The sequence below is a fragment of the Alligator mississippiensis genome, chromosome 5, assembly GCF_030867095.1.
Source record: "Alligator mississippiensis isolate rAllMis1 chromosome 5, rAllMis1, whole genome shotgun sequence".
Lineage (NCBI taxonomy): Eukaryota > Metazoa > Chordata > Crocodylia > Alligatoridae > Alligator > Alligator mississippiensis.
The window spans coordinates 164,751,344-164,770,009 of NC_081828.1; the positions used below are offsets into that span (position 1 = coordinate 164,751,344).

The window sequence follows — 18,666 nt, forward strand, 5'->3', positions numbered from 1 at the left end:
ATGGAAGACACATGAGCTGAAAGGCAGCTCAGTGAAATTCTGCTCCTCTCCTACTGGTCACATGTTGGTTGCAGTGGGATTTAAGCACCAGGAAAAGAAGAAAATTCATGTCCTGCTTTTGAATTTTAAAAGAGAAATAAGCTTACTGGTATTTTTTGTGCATTCTCATTCTACTGATTGCTTTTTTAATTTAAATGTGTTTTTGAGCCATAGGTTATTGAAATAGTTACTCTGTCTTCTGAAGTTAATAGAAATTATAGCTGTGGTTGTGGTATTTATGTTTTTCCCTTTTTGTCATTGTCTTCTATTGTAATACCTGTGGACACAGCCTAGAAAGCCTTGAAAATTTACTAGTATAATCGGTATGATTCTGCTTCATCCTTCCCTTCCAACTTCATTTGAATAAAAATGCCACATTTTTTCCCTATGAAATTGATACTACCTAATGCTTTCCTCTTTTTTCATGACTGCATTTTTAGCACTTCCTTAGCTTTTGAGAGTTTAAATCTCCCCATGGATAAATATGAATATTCAAGTACATGCTATTTAAAATATTTAATGTTACACTCTTCCCCACACTTATACAGATAATAAAAACATCCTTTTCGTTTGAAAATGTTCATCTAAAAATCACCTTAAACTTTCCACATAAGGAATGGACCTGTAATGCTGCATACTTTTTTTTTCTACTTTTTCCAGCTAAGAGTATAAATCTGATAGATACAGAATATCACTGTCCCTTTACTTTTTCTGTCATGGTAGGATTAGCCAGTGGATGATGTAAGTTGGCAAGACTTCCATGTTAGAAATAGAAGCACGTTTTGTTCACAGTTTATACTGCTTTCCTTTATAAATGGGTTTTAAAGGAGTAATGATGATTAAATATGTAATAGGCCTTGGTAGGTGATTATAAACAATCTACTGGTCCCTTGGACTCTGCAATACTTGATTAACTATTAACATTTATATTAATCATAAATTATTTATAAATAGACCCAAATATGAAGTGTTCCAAACTCTGCATAGACTCTGCAGTTCATATTTTTTTCCTGTTGAAAATAAAGTAGAAGCTTTACTAATATGCCAGGGGCCTAGGTCTGTATCATTTGGTTTAAGATTGAAGTAAAAACAACTATAACTTAATTTGAGTGAGTTAAAAAAAAATCTGCAGGGCTGTGAAATAGGAGCTTCATTACCAGGAACATCAAACAGACAACAGAAATGTAAAACAAAGCAGACGGCAGAGATTTCAGAATTGTAGAGCATCAAGATCATTAAAAAGAAGAGAGGATGATTAACACCAGTGGAATGAAGAATTTAGGAGGGATCAGGTGGATTATAATGACACATGAAGTCATTTGACTTCCTCAGCACTGTCTAACTAGAAATGCTGCTTCTACTGCCAGGCAGTTGGTTTGAAACTTGGTGGGGGACCAGGACTCAAAGTGGGATGCAAGTGCACCAGTGTACCCCCCTGGATCTGCCCCTGGACCCTGGTGCCAGTGTACTGCTAGCTTTACCCTTGCTATGATACTGGTGGCACCTTAGAGACTAAATCAGGGAGGTATAGATAAAATAAAAATTCATAAATAAAAGACTTACTTCACTGCTTCTGATGAAGTAAGCCCTCTGCTTTAAAAGGTTTATGTTATACATCTTTGAGTTAGTTTATAAAATATAAATCTACCCTACCTTCTGCCATAACTTTATGGGCAAAGTTATGAAATGCTTTTGTAGATGAACTGGACTGTGATCTGATAATAGCAGACATACTATAGGGGTGCTGCTCTGCAAGTGCTGGATTGGGGGAGGCCCATAGACTTCCCCTGCTCTGCAGCTTTAAACATGTGCTCCTGCAGGGGCAGTCCAGAGTGCAGGTCTTGGGGAGTTCAAAGGCTTTCCCCACTCTGTACCTTTAAACTTGCATTCTGGGCAGCACCTTCAGGGCTACCCTGCATAAGTTTAAGGCTGCTGGTGTATTTGGAGCCCATAATCACGATCCTGGGCTACACAGATGCTGTGGGAAGTGGGGTGAGGTGGCACAGGTAGCCTGATGCTGGGCTACCTGTACCAACAGGTATGTGATTTGGATCTGATCCTTGATCTCAAAACCACATGCCCTGCCCTACACATGTAGCATGGCAGGATGCATGATGCTTTGGATCAGGGCTTAAGTCCCATCATGCCACTATAAGAACTTTTGCCAGGGGCCTGTGTATTTAAAAAAGAAATGCAGTCTCTTTTCTTTGTTGGTTTGGAAGTGGGAAGATAGATTTGAAAGCATCTAATGTACTGTGCATAGAAGCAGTTAATTTGACATACTTTTCAGATTAGGCCATTATAAACCAATGTCAATGGTGCATAACACATGTACGGCTTGAACTATTGCAGTTTTAAACAGAATCTGAATTAGCTGAATCTGAATTATAGAAACAGTAGTGTGGTTTGGTATCTAAACTAATTGTACACAGTTGTAAACTAATTGGTATCACAGCCATCTCCTTACGTTTTTGTTGGGATCTTTGTATGATTTTTTTCGGCTAAGTATAGACAGTCAAAAGCTTGAGGCTGAATTGATTCAGTCTTCGCAAGTTAGTCCAAATTGCAAAGATTGAACCAATAAGCAAATGAACAGACATTCACTTTTGATTCAGGAAATGCAGTCACGTGTCTGCAGTGGCTCAAGCCAGAAGCTTGGGGGTGCTAGAGTACAGCTCTCTGGCACACAGCCAGCATGGACTGTGTGTTAGCTTTTTCTTCCTGCTACCTCCAAAGTCTCTGGGATTTGTACTCCACAAGTGCAGCAGCAGGACTCTCCAGGGGTGCTTATCACTTCTTCCTGCTTCCAAGTGCCTCTGGGATTTGTAGTCCACAGTTGCAGCCAGCACTAAGTAAGAAGGGCAAGGCAGCTTGGTATTTGGGGGAAGGGAAGTTTAACTCCTCTCCTTGGCTCCAGATGCCAGCCAGGGTTTGCCGGGGGAGGGCAGTGAGCTGGCCAGTGAGCCACCCCTCACTGCTCCAGGTAGGGAGCAGAGGGGTGGGGCCAGCCTTGCTCTCTGGAGCAGATAGCACAGCCCAGTCCATGGCTGCAAGGTGCTGGGATGGTGGGGGACTCTGATTTAACTTAAACAAGGAAGGGGTCTGGGACAGAAGTTTCATGAACTGGTTTGACCCAAATTAAGTGAAATCTGATGCTACAGTCAACCAGGTTTATCTTAAACCAGTTTCAGCCACTTTGAACTTTTATGCATTGAACTTCTATTCTGTTATAGGTTTAAACCGGTTTCTGATCACTTGAACCAGTTTATGTGAATCTTCTGTCCGTAGCTGTGGCAATGAGATGACGGATCATGGGGCTGAAACTGGAATTGTTAGCTGCAGCTTAGCAGAATTCACTCTGGCACAGACTGATTGCCTGTCTGACTTACCTGCAGGCATACTACAGGGGAGTTCTGCATGGCGGCGCCACAACGCTGATTTGTAAGCTTGTGCTCCTTCCAACTCCACAAGCACACAGAAAATGATGTTAGGGAACCGCGCCATGCTTAAAAGGAGAAGCGGCCATGCACAGGGAGAGAGGAGGAGAGCCGGGGGAATGAGCCCGGTATGGAGGAGAGCCAGGCAACCCAGCCTGGTATACTGAAGAGCTGGGTGAGCAAGCCTGGTATAGGGAAGCCAGACCAAGAGGCAGGACTCAGAGCCAAGAGGTGATGTTGGGAAGCAGAGCCAAGTACAGGGAAGACCACTGGAAGACCAAAGCCAGTGCAGGAAGGGTATAGGTACTAGGCCTGTGCGAAGCGGCTAGCATTCACTTCAGATTTGGATTCAGTCGATTTGGGGGACAGTGATTCGATTTGGTGACTCGAACCACTGTCCTAATTCGATTTGGCCAAATCTGATTCAGAGATTTGGCTGCTGCTGAATCTCCGAATGAGCCAGGCCCATCCCCTGCCCACTCTCCCAGTCTGGCAAAGGCTGCCCCACCTGCCCCAGGTCCCGGCACTTGTTAAAAAAAAACAAACCCTAACTCAGCGGGTGCTGCCAGGTGGGGGGGCGATCCCCACTGCCCCACGCTGCCCCCCCCCACTCTCCCAGCCCTCCCACAGGTGCCCTACCCAGGCCAGCTCTGGCCCATTAAGAAGAAAAAAAAAACTCCAAGAAAAGCCCCGGGACTTACCTCTTCTGCAGTGGCCTCGGGGCTTCGGGGGGCTTGTGCAGAGCCTCCCACGTGATGGGGGGCAGTGGGGATCACTTCCCGCTGGCATGACTGGTGAGTCTGGGGGTTTCCTGTACTATCTTGCTGAGCTTCCTTTGTCACTTTGAAGAGTTCTGTTGAGGTATAAAGTTTCATTTTCTATGCCCTCTGTATTTTTGCCTTTCTGCTGTGACCTGTAATAAAGGAACAAAGTGTAATAGTGGGTTCGTGATCTGAGAATTTGTTTAGGATTAGTTAGAGGCCAGAAACTCATTTCATATAACCATCAGACAGCAATGGTAGCAACTTCTGGTATCTACGAATCAAAGTAGGACTGAGAGACTTTGAGGGATGAAAGATTCTGCTACATATAATCTCTCTTTGAGAAATGCAGGTATCACTCTTCAGTCTTCCTGTTAAGAAACAAAAAGGTGTCTTTCTCTTGCTGTAGTAGTAATAAATGCTGGGTCTCTCTTTCTTTTCTATTTCTCCACCTGTGCCATGGTAGAAGTGTTCTGCATTAAAAGATGTGTTATTGAGGACTGTGTCAGTAAGCTTCATTGCTCTGGGGCAGCAGTTAGCCTACATAAAATTGTGTAAGAATCCTTTGCACTTCAAAATGCTTGGATGGAAACTTCCATAAAAGTGTTTTTTGAATATTGTTGAATTTAGTTTCACAGCAGCCCTCAGAGGTAATGGTGTGCTGTTATTCTTAGTTTACAGATGGGAAAACTGAATCATTACATGTATATTCAAGGGATGGGTGGAAAAACACAGACTCCATTCTTTACAGCAAGAGTAGAGAATTCTGTGGCATGCTCAAGACCAGGGTGTTCAATCCCTGGCCCATGAGCCAGATCTAGCTCCTGGTACAGGGTCATCTAGCTGACAGGGCTCCTCTTGGGTCCAAAAATGTGGCATTCAAGGAGCAGCGTTTCCCCGCTACCAAATTTCTGGACTCATGGGGAGACCCATGGGTTGAATAGTGTGGCCCTGTGCTCTAGCTTAGGCATGTAGGGTGGCTCAGGGCCTGATCCCATCTCGTAGGGACAGGACAGGGCCAAATCCTGGTGTGCAGGCCAATTCAGCCTGTGGACTGGCCCTGCACCACTCATCTGGTCCATGGGGTCAAAAGGGTGAACACCACTGCTCAAATGGATTCTTACCTTTTCTTTTACTCTCAGTAGTATGAGGTAAGTAGAAATTCTAAACTCTGTCATATCAGGGTCAAGGATTTATTCATATTTCAATTTTGAAATGTCATCATGATTAATTTCAGTGAAAATATGGGGTCCAGTTGGAAACTTTATTGGAGATATTATTGTTTTCCTTTCTTTCAAGGACATGTGCTATTCTCTGCAAACGTAAAGCTGAAATTATTCTTTCTTCAAATACTTTAGTATTTAGTATTGCTAAATATTTACAGAATTAGAAGTCCTCACAGCATTTTTATGATGGCTATTGAGTAGTGAAATCTGTTTAAGAATCTATAAAGGCCCAGGTTAAATATGTTAATACATATCATGTTAAGGAGCTAGTTACACCCTTGTTTTAGGGTATGGTTATACATTCAACTGACTTGGATATATTGCAAATGCAAAGAACCAACATAATGATAAAGCCTTAATGATTTTCTATACATACAAAATGTATGTTTTGTGACTGACAAATTAGTCTCAATAGAGATTTTTTAGTATAGCAACTCGATATACATTCTTTCCTGCCTATATGGCAAGCTGTTTTTTATTTTGATTCCTAGAAGTTAAGCATCTATGGAAGTTTTCCTAGTTTGCAAAAATTCTAGTCAGATGACTGCCATTTAGAATGCTGCATCATTTTTTTTTTTTTTTGAGGCTGGCAGTGTGTCTGGAGCAAACCCAGCCCTGCCCCCCCTCTCCCCCCCCCAACCAAAAAAACCCAACAACATCTGGACAATGTTTTTTGCATGTATGCTTCCTTCTGTGCATCTTTATTGCCTTAATTACAAGCATTTAAACTGCCAAAAATGCTTTTTGAGTACAGGAATGGCAGTGTTTTCCCCAGGACTCTCTATCTAATTTGAGAGTATGCTGCTGGAAGATGTAACCTGGAAAAATGACTATTCCAGATTTTTTTTCTTTCCTCCGTTTTTTTTATTAATAGCTAAAAGATGATTAGATTCTTTTTAGTGTCACTTTAAAGTTTTACACTGCTTCAGTGACCCTTATTGAGGAAATATTTTAATTTTTAATTACTTAGTTTTTAATTAGGTAATATAATTTACAGTTGCTTTTTTCAGGCATCGGTAATCCATCAAATCAATTGTTGAATTGCTTAACAGTGAAAATATTTAATTTTGATAAGAAAATTATGTTCTAAAATTAGAACACAAGCATCTTGTTGCAAAATAACTGATATCATTTTAATATATAGTTAATACAAAGCTGTATTATGAGAGAGACAGTCAGAGTTACATTATCAAAAGCATTCAGCTCCCATTGGGATTATTTACGGCTAGATTTTGAAAACAGTAAATGCTGAACCCCAGCTACGTATTATGGTACTGAAAGGTGCAAACAAGCATTTGCTGCACCAAATCTAGATATAGACAGGTTACTTTAAGCTGCCTACACCTAGACTGGGAGTGGATGTATGCAGCAGTTTACTGCTTCTGGGAGTTTGCCATTTCAGGCAGCCATGAGGGCGAACCAGAGTGAATAACTATGTGCTTGTCTACACGTGTCACTATGGCCATGTTGTTAGTGGACCATGATTTAGTGCACTAACAGCCTGTACTACAACGTGCACACTGTGCATGGTTTATTTTTAGCACCTACTTTGCCATAGTGACACACTATAACCGGGGAGTGCGTTACTATAGCGAAGTAGCTGCTAGTCATGTGTAGATCCCCACGGATGCTGCATCACTGTAATTTGTTGCTATGGCGATGTAGCATCATGCATAGATGTTCCTTTTGGGTAGGAGGAGGGGTTAGAGGGTCCTGATGGTGGTGAGGCTGGCAGATCTGCTCGAGTGTGTGGGGTGTGTTGCCTGGCTGGAGGAGGAGGGTGGGAGGCTCAAAATTAACTCAATCAGGGTCTGGGGAGGGGACTAGAAAAAAAGTGTAGCCCCAGGGTTGGGGCAAGTGGCTGGGTTTTCCCAGCCCTGGGGTTGCACTGCAGATGCTGATACCGGGTTAACAATTTTCTAGATTCAGGTAACCCAATCTCAATCTAAGTTAGTGCACCTACTCAGGTTCAATAATTTAGATAGGCCATGCCATTTTTGCCCAGTTTAATCCCTTTGCTTGATTGCACAGAGGATATTTAGATTGACCTAGCCCTGGTTGATCTAAATTTAATGCCTATATATACCCTAGTTGAGAACTGACTGTTTTTGAAAATCTAGTCTCAAGTTTAGATGAACAAAAATAAACACATCAACTTTATATCCTGTTAGAATATTTCAGTTTTTTATAGGATCTAGAAATAACCATGAGGTCTTTTCTCTTAATTATAATGTAGATGTTATATACCTAGACTTCCAAAAGGCTTTTGATTTAGTATCCCACAATATTCTTGTGAGAAAACTAGAAGATTGTGGCTCAGCTGCTGAACGGTTCAGTGGGTGGGACATTCTGGGCACACCGCACACCGGCAGGCAATGTCTTTCCCCAGTCCTGGCCAGAAAAACCAGTGGGCCAATCTGGCTGTGATTTTTTCCTGGCCCAGATGCCCCCCTGTAGGGTTTGCATGGGCCAACCGCCATGCCAGCCAACGAAACTGGGCGGGCACCACCAACTGGGCTTCTTCTGGCCTCACCTGCCTCCCCCTCTGGACCCGGTAAAGTAGAGATCCCTTACCTCATACTTCGGGGTCCTGGTGTGGGTCTCTGGCTGGTCGCTCCTTGTTTTGAGGATTTGAGCCCTGATTGCTTGGAGTTCCTCATCTTCCTCTTGTGGTTCCCTGAACTGAGCCCCGCTGATCACATCACACAAGTCCACCTCCTCTGTGTCCTCTGCCAACTCCCTGCCATCTTTGAGCTCCCTGAGCCACCCGTCATGATCCTTGAGTTGCTGATGCCTGGTCTCAGCATCCCATACCCTTTCTAGGATATCATATATCAGGGTCCAATCATACCCTAGCAACATATCACATGCCAGGCGTGGGGCCACTCCCACTAACAGCTTGCTTTGATTTTCTATAACTTGGAGTTGAACCCTTTCTGTCTCTACATGGAGGCAAGCCATCCTCAGCGGCGTTACCCGGTTGCCCATTTGGGGTGGGATGAGGTCAGCCCACACTAATGACTGGGTGCACCCTGAGTCCAATGTGGCCTGAACGGATGGTTTCCCACCCAAACTCTCACAACAGGATGGCTCCATACAATGCTGTCTCCCCTGGAGGCATAACTGCAATCCATCAGTTTGCCAACATCTGTTTCCCTCTGTCTCTCTGCCTGCCCTTTCAGGGAACTATTGGGTCTCCAATGCTCCATGGGGCTGCTTGGGCACTCCCGTGAAAAGTGTCCTGTTCTCCTGCCCTGGAAGCAGACCACCTGTCTTGGTCCACTCTTGATAGGATTTCACTTTTTCTCGGCCTCAGGGTGGTGAGTGTTTCCTAAATTTGGTGCCAGTTTCTCTTGGCTGTATACCATTTTGGATGCCGCAAAAGCCTCTGCCAGTCTTAAGGCCTCCTCACACTTGGTCGGTGAGTACTGCCGGACCCATCACTGAGTACATTAATCTAAGACATTCTGGATTTGCTTCAGGAGTATTTGGTCAGCCAGCGCATCTTGGTCATAGTTGGCTGGGTTCACCCACTTGTTCAGAAGGTCTCGTAGCAATTGCATCAGGACCCGGGGTCATTTCTCATCAGGGGCCTTCTTGGCCCAGAACTGTTTCCTGTAGTAATCTGGGTTGATCTCAAACCAGTATAAAATAGCAGCCTTAACTCGCTCATAATTCCTGGCTTCGTCCCGGGTTAAGGCCCGGTATGTTGCCTGTGGTTTACCTATGATGGGTGCCCCCAGCTGACTGGCCCAATATTCCTTCTCTAATCCTGTCATGAGGGCATGGTGCTCGAATGCTTCAATGTACGCTTCCAGGCCATCATCTCGGGTCATTTTGGGCATCTTGAAAGCAGTTAGACTATGACACAGCCAATCTTGATGCTGGTCCATCATTTGTTGCTGTGTATCTATTATTTGGGTGAGGGCCTGTAGTTCCGGTGGGTTCCCTTGCAGATTTCTGGCCAGTGCAGTACTTTGCACCCACCTGGTCTCATATAGGCACTCTCTAGTGTCCTTAGAGCACACACGTGGTTCCGGCCACGGAGTGTGTCCCCAGAACCTGTGTGTTGGGTCATGTTCACCTCTGGGGGAGGCCCCAACACTTGCCTGCCATGACTTGATCTTCTTTTCTTCAGTAGTGGGGCTCCCTCTGGCAGATTCTCGCAGACTGGGTGCTGCCCTTTGCGGGCATTCTTGGGGCTCCACCTCCCCAACACCCCAGCCTTACACCAGCCCTTAGGACAGCCAAATGATGGGTCATTGTCCTGTCCCTTTGATGTTCTCACCTGCTCCCTTCTCTCTTTGCCCGTCCCTCGATGCCCCTTTTACCCTGGATAAATGTGGGGTGTGGGACCGTCCTCGTCTCTGCATTGGCTCTCCCTCTGAGGCATTGCAGTTCACTGTGTTGCCTCTGCTCTCCCTCTTGACCTGGGGTCACTTGGAGATTCCTTCCCCAGTCCAGGCTCTGTGTGCCCTCTGAAAATAACAAATAAAAGAGAAGAAAAGAATAGTTAGGGTATGGGCCTCAGCCTACGCCACTCACAGATCTGCCGTCTGTGGTCTTCAGGATCCCTCAACACCGTTCTCCTTGGCCTGACTGCCCTGTCAAGCCGGGTGGGTACTTCTTTTAATGGAACCAAGACCCCTCCTGTGGGTCCCCGTCCAGCCCACTGCCGACTGCCAAGGTGCAGCCTGGGGAGCAGCTTCGCCTTCTGGCTCCAGCGTTGCTGCCCCCACTTCCATTTCCCCCCCACCAACTTTTAAATCATCTGGGTGGCAGTTTTTGATGATGTCATCTGCCGGTGCCATTCCTAGCTAGCAATAAAAGTGGCTGATGAACTGTGCCGGCAGCTCTTCTTGGTGCAGGTCTGCTTCTCCTGTAAATGGTAAGTGTGCCCGTTTTTCAGGGCTTTTCATTTCTTTCTTCAGGTGGGTCAGCCCTGCCTCAGGTCCCACCATGGCAGGGTGCTCCGGAGCCTCCGCTTGTGTTCCCCTGGGACAATCCTGTTAGCTTCAGCCTACCTTTCCAACTCTTGAGATCCTTCTGACTTGCACTCCCATCTTCCAGTGTGTTCAAAATCTGTCCCAGTTTTACATCATCTGCAAACATGCTCAAGAAGCTTTCTAGTCCAGTATCCAAATCATTAATAAATGCATTGAACAGCAGGGGGCCCAGGACAGACCCCTGTGGGACTCCACTTGAGACCTCCTGCTGTTTTGGCATTTATTCTAATATTATAAAAGCCTAAGTCTGTCTGTCTGTCTGTCTGTCTGTCTGTCTGTCTGTCTATAATGCTTTATTCACACTCTGATTGGTTGTATTGACAGCCAATCACAATGCTTACTGAAACAACCAATCAGAGTGCTCTGCAGAAACAGACAGTGGGAACTGGCCTTGTGGCGGGTCCCCCTCCAGCCCTGGTCCTTGGAAGCAGGTGGGGACAGTGCTGCCATGATATTGGGGACTGAGGGGCCAGAGCGGGTGGGGAAGGTGAGGCTGGTGGCTCTGGCTTGGCTCCCCCCCCCCCCCCCCAGCTGTGGCTCCTTAGTCCCACTGTCATGGCGGTGCTGTCCTCGCCATCCCACTCTACCTTCAAGAACCAGGGTCGTAGTCGGGGGGGGGCATCCCAGCGCCACTGCCCTCGCCCCCTGCTCCACCCCCCTCAGTCCCCACTGTCATGGTGGCACAGTTTGGCAGCAGGGCTGGAGTGCGGGGGGAGAGGAGAGTGGTGCTGGCCTCACTGCCTACCCAACCCTGCTCCTTGGAGGCAGAGGGGGACAGAGAAGGGGGAAACAGGCCTGGACCCAATGCAGCAGGAGAGAAGGGGGAAGTGGGGGGAAATGGGGCCGGATGAGAAGTGGGGGCAGAGCCAGATGCAGGGCTGGAGGGGTTGGGCGAGGGCAAGGTGCAGGGGGCCACGGGGCCAGAGGCAGAGTGGCGGCAGCATGAGGTGTTGGGTGACATCGCTTTGTCCTCGCCCCCCTTCCCCCCCCCCGGTCATTCTTGATGGGGCATTGGCTAGTCCATTTATAATTACCCTTTGCTTGCAGTTATTGGGCTAGCTGTCTATTCATCTTATAGTAGTTTTGTCTAGCCCACATGTCTCCAGTTTGTTTATGAAAAGGTCATGTGGGACCTTGTCAGAAGCCTTGCCAAAATCCAAATGCGTTATATGCACAGCATTCCCTTCTTCCACCCAAGTAGTTATTTTGTCAAAGAAGGAGATCAAGTTTGTTTGACACCATTTGTTGTTGTTAAATCCATACTGGCTGATTGTGATCAAATTTTCATCCTATAGATGCTTGCAAGTGGGTTTCCTGATATATGGTCCAGTAACTTCCTGGGTATTGAGGTGAGGCTAACCAATATGTAGTTCCTTGGGTCCTCCCTTTTTGTCTTTTATAAAGAGGGGCACTACAATGACCCTTTTCCAGCGTTTTGGTACCGAGCCTGTCTCCCACAATTTCATGAATATCATTGCCAAGGGCTCTGCAATCTCATCTGCCAGTTCCTTCAGTACCCTGGGATGAAGTTCATCAGGCCCCACTGATTTGAATTATTTCAGATCCATCAAAAGCTCTCAGACACTCTCTCTTATTGTATTCATCAGCTTGTGCTCTTCCTTATCCAAATAATGCTTGTTAGGTGTCCGGCTGCAGCTTAATTTTTTTGTGTGAAGACAGGCTAATAGCTGTTGAGTAGCTCTGCCTTCTTTGCATCTTCTGTTAAGGATTCCCCCTGGCTAGTGAACAGTGGACCCACAGCTTCCTTGACCTTTCTTTTCTGGTCAACATACTTATAGAACCTCTTCCTATTGCCTTTAACCTTGCTCTTTATCTTTCCTGCAGCTTGTTCTTTATCTTTGCCTTCCTGATTTTGTCCCTGCAGGTTCTTGGCATTTCTGGTAAGTTTCCTTGGTGACCTGCCCATTTTTCCATTACATGAATGCTTTCTTTTTGCATTTGTGGCATCCTAGAAGCTCCTTATGCAGCCACACTGGTCTCTTGTCATTCTTTTGCTTTCATCATTTCTGAACAGTTTCTTGTATTGGACTTACAATACTGTGCCCTTTAGAAGCTCCCAGTTCTCCTTTATCCAATACTCTGTTTCCCCATGGTACCATACCTATTAATTACTTGAGTTGGATGAAATCTGCCTTTTTGAAACCTAGCATCCTAGTTTTGCTCACCTAATGCTTTTCCTGTCTTGGGATATGATAGAATATCCCGCTTATGTAAGCAGTGTCAAAGAGTGCCAGCGGTCTGTGAATGGAACTACATTCTAAGACTCTACCAGGGAGTAGTTCCCAGAGCTATACATTCTGGCAAAAAATGCTTCATGATCCCCACGAATTCAGTGGATGCAGAGCTCACCATCTATGTCTATGGCCAAGTGCTCACTCCACAAAGACAAACTATGTCACCAGGAAGTGTCAGCGACTGCTCCATGCTTCTTTCAATTGTTAACATGGCTTTTGCAGCAGCGGACTTTGCCTGAGGGTCAGGGTTTCATAGAAGTTAGTACTCAATAAAAGGTGTTGTTCAATAAAGTTTATTTATTATGGTTTCATTAAGAATTATAAGTGGTGAGCTTTACTTAAAAGTTGTTGTTTTATAAGTGGTGAGCGTTACTTCCTTACAACAGCTGAAGGAACAGCCTGTGTGCTGCTGTTCAGTGGTAATCAGCCCCATGGTAGGCTCCCTCAGCTAGAGACATGGAATAGTTTGCCCTGAAAAATGCCTGAAATTGGCTCCAGCAAGCCTGCAGGGAGCCTGCTTTTCCTCCTGCTAGAGCTTGAATTACAGTGGTTCTACTAATAAGGAGAAAGATCAGACAGTGACTGTAGCAAATCATTAAAGCCCATAGAAATAGGCATCATCCCTCTCACTTCCAAGATGAGGCTTTAGTTTATTATACTTTTATATACCCTTCTGCCATTCTTTCTCTCTGTTCCTTCCAAACCAGAAAAAATCCTTATATTTTGAATATCCTCTTTTGTAAGCTTTACATTTTCAGTCTAAATATTGCATTAATGGTTGTTCAATAGAATTTCTCCCTTAATTTAAAATACATTGGAAACAAATTATCATGAAAAATATAAAGAAGAATGCATACTTAAGCATGCAACTCTCAAGTCATTGCCATACCCTATAGGATTTTTGTGGATAGAAATCTGTGGATATACAAAGCCTTCCTACTTGCAGTGCAAGCATCAAATAGTATATATAAAAGTACAGTATCATTTTTATATGCAATACACTTAAAAGAATGAACTTAAAATAATATTTAATGATTGTATATATTCACATTTTAATGGTACCATCTTGAAACAGCTCCATAATTTCTAAGTACATGTCTCAAAGGCTTTTCAGAACTTTTCTACTCAGTAGGACTTCCTGCAAAACTGGTTCTAAATGAATCTGGTTCAGAAAGATGACACCTCTACCACAAAAACTTGAAAAGTGATAGTCATTTTTAAAATACCTTCTGTGTTCAGTACTCTCCTTGTCTGTCTTGGCTCGAACTTTTCAGAAAACAGTTCAGTTTGGGGATGAGGTAACAGAATGTGCAACTTCATGAGTGAAGTCTTGTCCTTAAAGGTAGTGGAAAGTAGAAAGTAGACATCAAAAGATAGATTCAACTTTTTCTATGAAATAATTATCAAGGATTTGCATGCCTCACAATTTAATTTATGTATTTCAAAACAACTCTTAGCACTTCCAAGTTTCTCATCAGTAGATTGAAAAGTGTTTTGCAAAGTAGATGGAATAAAACAACCCCCATTTTACAGTGGGTGAATTGAAGTGAAATGATTTCTCCAGAAGGTTAATGGCAGGAGGAAGCAGATTTGCAGAATCCTATCTAGAGCTTTATCCAGTAGGTCCTTCTTTTTTCCCAGTTTTACCAAATTGAAAAGTAATTTAGATTAGAGCACTTCTTTGGGACTAAGTTATTAATATTTGCATTTCTTGGGGGTTTTTTTGTGTTTTTATGGAATTCACAGTTTTAAATGTAGCATTTTGCCTGCAATTTTAAAATAAATATATTTTCAATTTTGTCTAGTTGCTGAGGAGTTGGTCCTTATTTTTTTAATTCGTAGTACATGTCTTTAAAAAAAAAGCCTATTTTGGGATCTAGGAGGCTTTTCATGCATTTCAAATACAATCACATAATAAATACAATCCCATATGTATGCCCTCTGTGGCTGCAGAAGTACATATTCACAGACCAAAAAACCAGTCAAAGGAATCCAGATTGCTTATTTTTATACTTACTGATATCCCAGGGAAGAAGGTAAAGAGCAGTTTATAAAACCTGGACAAAAGAAGGATGTAACTTTTTCAGTACTCCCTTGGGCTGGATCTCAGCTGAACTAACTGACAGTTTTTGGACTTACAGAAGGAAATGATGAGTGAAGATAAATATCCAGATGCTTGCTGGCCAGATGTATAAGGTTACATTTTTGAAGACATGAATGCTATACCTGTTTCTTCTGAGAGGAAGTTGTAAATAGTAAACATACAAAATCTTTATCTTTCCAGTTTTGAAGGGGGAAGGGGGGAGGGAAGAATTTTGAAGTAAAATAGTTACTTACCTCTCCTGTTTTGCTTACTGCCTATTTCTACACAAGCAGATTTAAAACCAGTCTCCAAGTATAAATCCATGCAGCACTTAGTGGATTTTTAAAATAATCATTGTCTGTAAGGCTAATTTAACACCCTCTGTGCATTGTTTTAATTCAGGGGAGATTGTAGTTTACAGAACTATCTTGGTTGTCAAGTACTAGGAAACAGGTATGCCATCTTCCTAGTTTCTATTCCCACGTTTCGAGACATTTATTTACAAAAAATGCAGACTTCCACTTTTTACTCCTCTTTACCCACCTACACTAATTCTCTGCCTTTTGCATCTAACATACAGATCTGCTTCTTTTCAAGTTACTTGCTGGAAGTAACCTCTTGCATATACAGGGGTACAGCTCACCTATATCTGCTTGCTTTCATATTCAAGGAAACAGGAAAGAAAATCCTCACTACAGTTCAGTAAATAACTCAGAAGCTAAAATGTATTAACCATATGTAGTAGCACTAGGAAAAATACTGGAGTTAATCACTATTCTGTTTGCAGGTGTGAGATGTATCTTAAAAGTGAAAAATGGAAAACTAATTCCCTAAACACTTCAAGGGACAGATTTTCAAAAGTAGCCTCTAAATTTGAACTTTTGATTGTTGTACATATATATTTGGAAGTTAAACGTGAGGGGGTCTGCAGTCTGCTGATCAGGGAACAAGAGGCTCTTGTCACAATTGTAGCGCTGAAGTGGAAGAAGCCATTTCCAGCATTTGGTTGTTGTTACTGTCCAGAGCTTTTCCTCCTTCCTAGGACTGAAAAACTCCCAGGTCTGCATGGCCCTAGAGAGAGGGCTGAGGACTTGAGCCTGGATAGGAAATTGCAGTGTATGGGAGGTGATGACTCATTTATATGAACTCCCTGCAGGCTTGGAAACTCCAAAATCAGCTTGGTAAAAGTGGTATTCTTTTTCTTTCATTTTGAATTTACAGTATAGGCTGTTCATTCTCTTGGACATCAGTCCTATGGTATGCAATTCAGCTGGAAACATCCTAGTCTTATAATTTCTTTTATTTAGATTTTTAAAATATACCTGTCTTATGTTGCCAGTTACCATTACATGAAGAGCAAGTTTCACTCCCTTGCCTTAAAATCCTGAGAAATTCCAAAGTTTCACAGCTCAAAAAGAGAGGTTTTTCAAACCAGAAATCTCCCTCACCAACTTACTCATCCCTCCCTAGAGGCCTGTGAGGACAGACCGGCCTTGAAGCCTGATCTATCGGTTAACAATTCTGAGCTCTGTTGGCATATAAAAATAGTATTTCAGTTTCAGTACAGTTTTGTGCAATGCTGCCACAGATAGTATTATACACAACCAAATGTGTGAAGAAAGTGATACAAGGTATATTATAAATGGTGATGAAGGTGTTAGCAGGTTTACTTACTTGCTTGTTAGTCCTATGTCTTTATATACAGTAAGGGAAGTTTATAAGGGAGGGGAAATTTGAGAGGGGAAGGAGAGAGAATGTGAAGGACAGTGGAAGAGGAGTGTGAAGATGGGCAGCTGAAAGAATGTGAAGAAGGGGAGCTGTGACATTGGACATGTAGAGGTATGAAAAGGAAAGAACCACCAATAGTAATGAAGAGAATTAGAGGAAAATATACCAACAGCTCAATGGATGACCAGAAGCTCTGCAGGTACTTCCCAGCACTGGTGTATGTTCTTGCTGCTATTTTTCAGGCAAAGAAGAGGGGGCATGATTTAGTCCAGTGGCCTAGGTGGATCACTTTCAGTTCAGTGGTAGGGAACGAGGGGAAACAATATCATTTTTAGTGATGACTAAAGCTGGGTACTGCGCAGTATCTTCCAAACTGGGGGGATTTCCAGCATCTGCCCCTTGCATCTTCTTCCCTGTGGAGGAGGATGGAGAGAGTGGAGATAAATATGAAATCTTTATAAATATGGAAAGTGATGGGCCCTGAGATAGGCACAGGGAAATGTGTTGGGGTGGGGGAGTTTAGGAAATTCAGAGTGAAGGGGAGAGGAGGAGATAATTAGCAGACTGAAGCAGTGCAGAGGTATGTGTGGGAAAGAACAGAATGGGAATGATGTAGGAGAGGAAAAAGACTAACCAGAATTGCAAAATATGAGGAGTAGGAGTAAGGTACAAGAGACTCATGGAGGGAATGGGGTTCAGAGGATAAAGATAAGGAAGGGAGTTGAAAAATGATTAATTCACAGCTTCCAAACCCTTGAGTAGAGAAACGCTGGTCTGTTTGAGTCAGTGGGAAGTGTGCCATAACTTGGGATTTTACCTTGGCATTTGATACATGGAGTCCTCCTCTGAGCAGCCACCAGGAAGCATGTGTTTCTGTAGATTCATTCAAGATTGGAATTAAGAATAATCATGCTGCTTGTTGATGGGAAGTTTCCTTCCCAAGAAATCAGAAATCCATACTCCCAGCATACCTGTCATCTCCCATGTTGTCTTTTAAAATCTTGTGACTGTTAAGCCATCTGAATGATTTCTGAATACTTGGTGTTTCACACCATTAGTGTCTGCCAGGGAGACCAGGCAAACCTCTTGTCCCCTATGACATTGATAGGAAAGGGACAACATTGAGTATTTAGGATGCATTTTATTGTAATATTTTGCTATAAGTAGTGAATCCATTCTGAGATATCTAATGCCCTTCTTTTAATGTATACTTAATAGGTGATTTGTTTAAGAAATCCCTGAACAGATGTGCTATTGATTATTACTGTCTGCACTGAAAAATGTCATGTGCTTTTCAGTAATATCTGCTGCTTAAGAGTCTTATATGCTAAAGAACAGCACAGCACTTAAATTTGTCACGCTCATTTACCAACGATGTACAGAGATTAATTCATCTACCATTGCACTGAGTATAGTTACAATACAAATGACTTCAGGACAGGAAGTGAAGAAAAATACTGTAATCAGCTGCAATTGCAGGGGAACCCAGGTAGTCAGAATGTAATTATGCAAGGCAGAACTTTCTCAGTTAATTTTCATCCTCTTTTGAAAGTGCCAGAAGATTACTGATAGCTATAAAAATGCTGCATATTAATATAGTTAATCATAAAAATGTTGCTTTTTTTTTTTTACAGTAAATACCAGGTTTTCTAAAAGTTCTAAACCTGGTGACAATAAATAAAACTTCATATACTGCCTTTGCTCTTGTGTATTCTTTTTTTGTTGAGCATGTTTTGCTGAGAGAAAAAAAAAAAAGAGAAAAAAGGGGAGAGAGGGAAAAAAAAGAGGGAAAGAGAAAGAGAACCAGACACATGCGCGTGCACACAGAGCACCAGACACACGCGCGCGCTCACACAATAGACAGGCGCACGCACATATGCCTAGGACGAGACACATGTGCATCCATGCACACGCAGGATCAAACATATGCATGCAGACAGAAACCACACATGGAGGGGCTAAGGTGAATTTTGGCATGGCTCTAGGCCCCCAGCCCCGCTAGTGCCGGCCCTGTGGGCTCCAGTGCCCTAGCTGGGCTTTCTCCCAGCAGTGGCTATGTGCACCCCTCTGGGTGGACAATGGGGGAGGAAACTGGCATCACAACCCCCAAGCTGCTCCCCCACCATGCTCT

At 43.5% G+C, this 18,666-nt stretch overlaps 1 protein-coding gene across 4 annotated transcripts in view; it reads left to right on the forward strand.

Moving 5' to 3' along the window:
- Window positions 1-18,666, forward strand: part of AGMO (alkylglycerol monooxygenase) — a 339,051-nt gene that overhangs the window by 42,542 nt on the left and 277,843 nt on the right. The gene's annotated exons all lie outside the window — the stretch shown is intronic.